Consider the following 7,247-nt stretch of genomic DNA (forward strand, 5'->3'; position numbering starts at 1 on the left):
GTCTTGTCCTTTTTCATGGTTACAGTTACACAATAGAGATTCACAAATTATTCAGGGAAGAAGCTCAGTTGCAAGTATCGCTGTGGGAAGTCAAAGGGTAGACATAAATCTGCAAAGCAGGGCATCCTCTCTATGAGTTACCTAATTATCCTGCAGGAGAACTTCTGTCCTTGCCAGCAATGAACTTCAGATATTCACTTTGACTTCATTCCAGTCGCTGCAGGTTGCCATTGCTCTCTAAGACCCGGAGAAGGAGTGGCTACTACCAGTTCATCACCTGAGCTGTGAGCAATATTTTCTTTATGAGAAATGGTTTTCTCAAGGTTTCCTCCCCCACCAAGAATTGGCTGAGGTGTTCTTGTCTCCTGCATTCCTGATCCTGAAGAGATGTCAAATCCTCCTTATCAGAGGAAGACATGACAATGACCAGTAGTTGGGGAGTCTCGGAATTATATTTAAAATTTCTAGAGGGCACTAGATTGCCTATATCAGTGGTTCTCAACCTTTTTAATGCCGCAACCCCCAACCGGTTGTAAGTTGAGGACTACCCAACCGGTCATAAGTTGAGGACTTTCCCTGCCCGGGAGCACTGCGCATGCGTGGTGCCGCCACCTGTGCTGGCCGAGGCGTAGCTGGCAAGCGGCAGGGATGGCACAGGCTGACCACCGGCTGGGCCACCAGCTGGCCCAGCCCAAGGGAGGTAAGGCACCCGCCGGGCCCCACGCGCGCCAGCAACCCTCCCTGTGCCCGCTGGCCTCCCACTTCTCACCCCTGGCCCTCTTTTACTTACATTTTTAATAGTTGCTCAGCAGGGAGAGGTGGAAGCTTCCAGACAGCTCGCCTTTGCTGCAGACAACTTGCAGCACCGTTTGCAGAATGGGACTTTTGGCGGGCTCAGCAGGGCAGAGACAGCCTGGACAATTCCTATTGGCTTTTGAAAGCCAATAGAATTAGACTCTATTCAAGAGAGTCTATTCTATTGGCTTTCAAAAGCCAATAGAATAAAAGGGAGTAGCACAGCTAAGGAAAAGGGGGAAAATGACGGACTGTGTTGTTTGGCAACCCCCGTGAAATGGTCATTTGACCCCAAATGGGGTCCCGACCCACAGGTTGAGAACCACTGGCCTATATCATAGTTATTGGGCATTTCTTTGCAGTACTGTTCCTGCTCCTCAATCCTGCAATCATCTTCATTCCTGCTGAACTTGGAGCCCTGAGAATTGGCAGAAAACATTGTAAAGCTATCGGAGTGGCTTCCAAATGATGAATGGGAGATTGCAAGAATCACAATTCAGTCAGTGCCTCATAACCTGAGCTCCTTGTCCTCCCCATCCCCATTCTCATAAGAAAAGGGTGAATGGCTACTCCCACCCGTGTTTGCATTCTTAAAAATCTGAGTTGTTGGACTGTGGGAAGAACTGGCTGGCCATCAAGATCTCCTATCTCCTGCATGTATAGGGCTATGGGATCTGGACTGCAAAAATCAAGACAGGCAGAGAGCAGCAAGGAAACACAGAAACAAGCACTTGTATAAAATGCCATTCTAAAAGTGATGTAAATGACATAGTATCAGGTTTTGCAGGCAAGCACTTTCTCAACCTGGTGGAAGATTTGCAGGATCTGTATTATTTATATTATGTGGGGAAATAGTCCTGTACAAATAATGAACTATTTTGATCCCTGCTTTATTTCAGTACTCTAATGAGCTATAATTGCTTATATTGAATTGTAAAATAGACATTGTTAGCCAAATCCAATCTGGAAATCCAATCGTCTAATGCACTTGTGTGAAACTTGATCATGTCACATGTCATATTGTGACATATTGTGGTGTTTTTTGTCTTTGCGGAGCCAGGGTGGGCATGGCCTGTGCGTGACACATCCGGCCCGTGGGCTGCCAGTTAAACACTCCTGGTCTAATGAATAAATTTCCAACATGACAGATTTCTAAAAGGGCAATTTGTTATTCCTTCATCTTATATTTTGCTCTGAAGTAGTTAATAACTTTACATTCAGTGCATCACAGCTTTCCCCTATAACCATCACAATATTCATGGTCCTAATAAAAGTCATTAGTAACACTGATGTCACACTAAAGTTAAATTGTCATAGGACTATATTTTCAGCTGCCAGAAACAGCCCAGTTCTTAGTACCAAGATTAATCTAAGGCTAAGCAAAGTGAAAAAGAAGTTCTTCCACACTGAGTTTAGGCATGCTCATGCATCAGCACTGCTTCCCCCAGAACAAGTAACATTTTTCTTTTTGGATGACCAAGCTTACTTTTCTTATGTAAGTTGTAGTGCGGTTCAAATCATGCAGTTCTTCTTTCACTATATGAAACACTGATCATTGTACAACCATGTAATTGTAATGTAAATATTTGTTTGCAATCATAGGTTTTGGCAAAATTATACTGTAATTTCATTTGTGGGGATACTTGCTTCATCCAGCCTCCCACACTCTGAATTTAATCTTTTGAGAAGATTTCATAGGCAACCTTACCAGTGAATTCAGTCTTCATCCTAGTTACTTTTGGCTTGGTCTCATAATCTTTGTAAAACACTGGCCTCTCACTTGACACTGCCTTCCAGCCCCTGAGTTTAAGCCAGCCATCAACAATGTCTACAGAAAACTGTGATGTTGGCAGCACAATGACATAAATGCAGTGACAACATCACACAAATCGTCGTCTTGGATACATGTCAATGTCTGATGCAAGTATGTATTGCATGCTAATGTAGTCACAAAAGTATTGTCATTTGTCTATCTTCTCCCTCATGGGTAATTCCTTTGGCAAAATTTGGCAAATATTTTGGTAATTTTCCTCTAGAAGCTGCCAGATTCATGATTCCACAGAAGGATTGAAATTGGGAAGGCAGGAACCAAAGATTCTCAGATCAGTAAGAATATATATGTCACATTTTTGTCTTTGTAGTAAAGACAGAAGAGGAGTAACAACATAGCAATATAGAGAAATTAAGACATGAAGACAAGCAGGAAGGAAGGGAAGCATAACTATGTCTAGTTTACAGCAACATCTCCATTATATCTCTCCATATCTATCTTTGTGAATCTCCCTTGATTTTTTACTTCATTAGTGAAACATTCCTTTCACATTTCTCATTAGCATGCACTTCTGCGTCACACTATAACATAGTTTTTTCCACTTGTTTTTCTGTGAGAAACAGCATCCGTATGCTTCTTTTAAAGTTCACTTTTCATTCATTCTGTTGGGTGATTAATTTATCTTCCAATGTGTTTTCTTGTAAGAGTCATACTTTCTCATCTTGAAGTTGTACTTTCATTCTTAGGTCACTCTAGGCAAGATCTGGAGACTACCTTGCAACATACTAATAGCCACATTTTCCCACTTAGGAGGTAAATGTATTATACTGACAAGCATTTGGAATACTCCAGGCAGAATCATTCTATAGACATTGAACAGAAAACTGACTGTTGAATTCCTGGAGAGTTCAAATCTATTGTTGTGACAGTGAAAGTCTGACCTTCCAGGAACTTCTTGGCAAAAACCAAGAAGTTGGATAATATATAAACTGTATGTTCTGCATGAGAACAAAAAAGCTCATTGCTCATTCCTCACTACAGAAACAGAAATCCATTCACCTACATTCCTCACAAAAGAAAGAAAATGTGCCACCTCTTGAAGAAAAGGCATCCTTTTCAAGTTCAGATCTGCTCATTTGATTAGAGCCATTGAGAGGAACTGCAAAGGGAGGCTATCTCCTGCAGGACGTGAAGCATAGAAACTGGGAAGAAGAGGAGGAAACGGTTCTTTCAAATAGCCATGCGGGGTTTTGTTCTTTCCATGTGGTACTTATGAGTTTCTGAAGGTTAACTATTGTTGACAGCTGATAGGAACAGATACTCGGTTTTTAAATCCATCTTTGCTTTTCTGATCTAGCAGGATGGTTCTGACATTCACCAGAATTGCTACAGGCAGGAAATTCATACAATCGGGGGAATTGGTATGATTTTCCTGGAAAGACTATACAGTATAACGAATAGAAATGTGAGCTTTTCTGTCTGGTATTTATTTGGGTTGGGTTGGATCAGTGGTGGGATTCAGCTGGTTCGCACCTCTTTGGCAGCTAATTTTTTGTTGCCCAGGCCCAGAATGGACTTTCGGAAGTGGCATTCACACAGAGAACCGGTTGTTTACATATTTGAAACCCACCACTGGGTTGGATGGGTCCCTTTGGGTTAAAAGTAGTAAAGTATAAGGGATGTTGGTGAGGTTCTGGTTATCACCTTTAAACTATGAATGTCATGCGGTCAGGTTATTTGATGGACTGCTTCTCCTTGAGGATATTTATCTGTCCTACTAGGTCATATGGGGGGAGGTATGTGCCAGATTCCTTCCCAAAAATGTTTTATTCTTTTGGGGCACAGGAAGTGCTCCTCCTCTGTGGGTGCCCTTTCCCTATGGACTGCTCACTCCTTTGATATCTAGGAGGCCTCCACCCTTCTTGTCTTTTAGAAGAACTTGAAGAGCTGGCCCTTCCCACAAGTGTGGGTTGAGTGAGGCTGAGATCTAGTGAAATTGAACATGGATGTATGGAGGAGACCTTGCTTTTGAGGCATCAGGGTTTTTTCTCACTTTATGGTTAGCTTTTTAAAATGTTTTATCATTGTTATGTGTGCCATCCAAGTTTAGGACATATAAGGTGGGTGGCTATATACATCTTTCAAATAAACAAAGTAGAAAGTGCTCTCTGATTTCTTGTGGTTGTTGTCAGAAACAAGTTTGTCAAGAGGTACATACTGATGTTTCTGGATCTCAAATTACCAAGGACCAGGTCAGAAATCAAAGAAATGCGAGCATGTTTCTGTATATGATGGTAGTGGTGTTGGTGGTAGTGACTCTAATTGCACATAAGGTCAGAGGCATCATTGATTTCAAGACAGTCAGCTTGGGGACAGTGAGCTAACTGATACAGAACATCCCTGTCCCCGGCAATCTAAAAATTATAGGGCTATCAGTGCATGTAACATAGATGTGTGTGTGGACAAGAACATCAACCTTGCTGTCAAGCAAAATCAAGCTCTTAATAGCGAGTGCCACACAAAGTGCACTAACCAAATAGGTGGTAAGACATTAGGGGAACTCAGGCACCACACATGTTATGTAGTAAGTAGACACAGGGTTGGTCATAAAGGACTCAAATGTCTATACACAAATGCACAGAGTACGAACAGCAAACAGGGTGAACTAGAAATTCAGGTTAATGAGGGGACATATGATATTGTTGCCATTGAAACATGGTGGGATGAAACCCACAAATGGAACACACAGCTAGAGGGATTTAAATTATTTAAAAGAAACAGACCTAATAAAAGAGGAGGTGGAGTTGCTCTCTCTATAAGAAATAACTACATCTCTACAGAAACAGAGCACGACAATGATGAAAACTGTCCTGAATGCATATGGGTCAATATAAAAGGGGGGGGGGAAACGACATTGCCATAGGTGTATACTATAGGCCATCCAACCAAACACAGGAAACAGATGAACTTTTTGCTAGTCAGCTAACTAAGTTATGTAGGAAGCACATCACAATAGTAATGGGGGACTTTAACTACCCTGACATCAACTGGGAGACAAACTCTGCACCAAGTGGAAGATCAAACAGATTCCTGAAAAACCTAGCAGACAACTTTGTCTCCCAAAAAATAGAGAAGGGAACTAGGGGATTAGCCATTTTGGACCTAATTCTCATTAACAGAGATGAAATGATAGAAGGTGTTGAAGCCATAGGAACCTTGGGAGGAAGTGATCATGCAATACTGGAATTCAACATTATGGAAGCACAAGCAATAGAACACAGTCAAACTAGAGTCTTGGACTTCAAGAGAGCTAATTTCAATAAACTTAGAGAGGGCTTGGGAAGGATTCCATGAATGAGAATCCTCCAGGGGAAAACAACTCAAGAGTCATGGGAAATTTTGAAAAGTGAGATAATAAAGGCCCAGTCTAGCACAATACCAACAAAGAGGAAAAATAGCAGCTCTCAAAAGAAACCAGCATGGCTGCATAAAGAACTCTCTGATCAATTGAAAGATAAAAAGAACAAGTATAGACAGTGGAAAGAGGGACACATAACTAAGTCAGAATATCAGCAAATAGCCCGAGCCTGCAAAGATGAAGTGAGGAAAGCTAAGGCTCAAAATGAACTAAGGCTTGTAACCAAAGTCAAAAATAAGAAAAAAAAGCTTCTTTCAACATGTAAAAAACAAGAAAAAAGTGAAGGAAACGATTGGCCCATTAGTGGGTGAAAGTGGCAAGAAGGTGACAAGCAACAGGGAGAAAGCAGAACTATTTAATTCGTTTTTCACATCGGTCTTTATACAAAGGGAAAAAACAGACCAACCTATCAAAAATAGTGCCCTAAAAAACAAAATAGAAATACAAGTTAAGATAGGCAAGAAAATGGTAAGTGAACACCTGTCCAGCCTAGACGAGTTCAAATCACCAGGACCAGATGGTTGATATGATTTCAAAACCACTGAACTATATTTTTCAAAGATCCTGGAGCACTGGGGAACTACCAGAAGACTGGAAAAGAGCTGATGTAGTTCCCATCTTCAAAAAAGGGGGGGAGGGAAAGACCCAGGAAATTATAGACCTATCAGCCTGACCTCAATACCTGGGAAGATTCTGAAAAGATAATCAAACAATGAATCAGTGAACACCTACAGGCAAACAAAGTCATTACTAAAAGCCAGCATGGGTTTGTCAAAAACACATCATGCCAGACAAATCTTATTGCATTCTTTCACCAAATGACAAAATTAGTGGACCAGAGGAATGCTATGGATATAATTTACTTGGACTTAAGTAAGGCATTTGACAAAGTAGATCAACAACCTACTACTTGATAAGATAGAAAAATGCAGGTTAGACAGCATCACCACCAGATGGATCCATAGCTGGCTGACCAGCTGTACTCAGCATGTGGTCCTCAATGGAACCGCATCTACATAGAGGGAAGCGTGTAGTGGGATGCCCCAGGGCTCTGTTCTGGGCCCAGTGCTCTTCAACATCTTCATCAACGATCTGAACAAGGGGATAGATGAGGAACTCATCAAATTTGCAGACAACACCAAGCTGGCAGGAATAGCCAAAAGACAGGCTTAGGATACAGGAGGATCTGGACAGACTTGAACACTGGGCACTATCTAACAAAATGAAATTCAATGGTGAAAAAAAGCAAGGTTCTACATTTAG

The 7,247-nt window shown here is 41.5% G+C and overlaps 1 long non-coding RNA gene across 1 annotated transcript in view; it reads right to left on the reverse strand.

Moving 5' to 3' along the window:
- Positions 1–2,606, reverse strand: part of LOC120307634 — a 39,797-nt gene extending 37,191 nt beyond the window's left edge. The window contains exon 1 of the long non-coding RNA XR_005556590.1: positions 2,504–2,606. This is a non-coding gene — a long non-coding RNA (uncharacterized LOC120307634). The remainder of the gene's footprint in view (positions 1–2,503) is intronic.
- Between the last annotated feature and the right edge of the window lie 4,641 nt (positions 2,607–7,247).

This window comes from Crotalus tigris, unplaced genomic scaffold (genome assembly GCF_016545835.1).
Source record: "Crotalus tigris isolate CLP2741 ecotype Arizona unplaced genomic scaffold, ASM1654583v1 scf7180000017800.2534000, whole genome shotgun sequence".
NCBI classification, from domain to species: domain Eukaryota; kingdom Metazoa; phylum Chordata; class Lepidosauria; order Squamata; family Viperidae; genus Crotalus; species Crotalus tigris.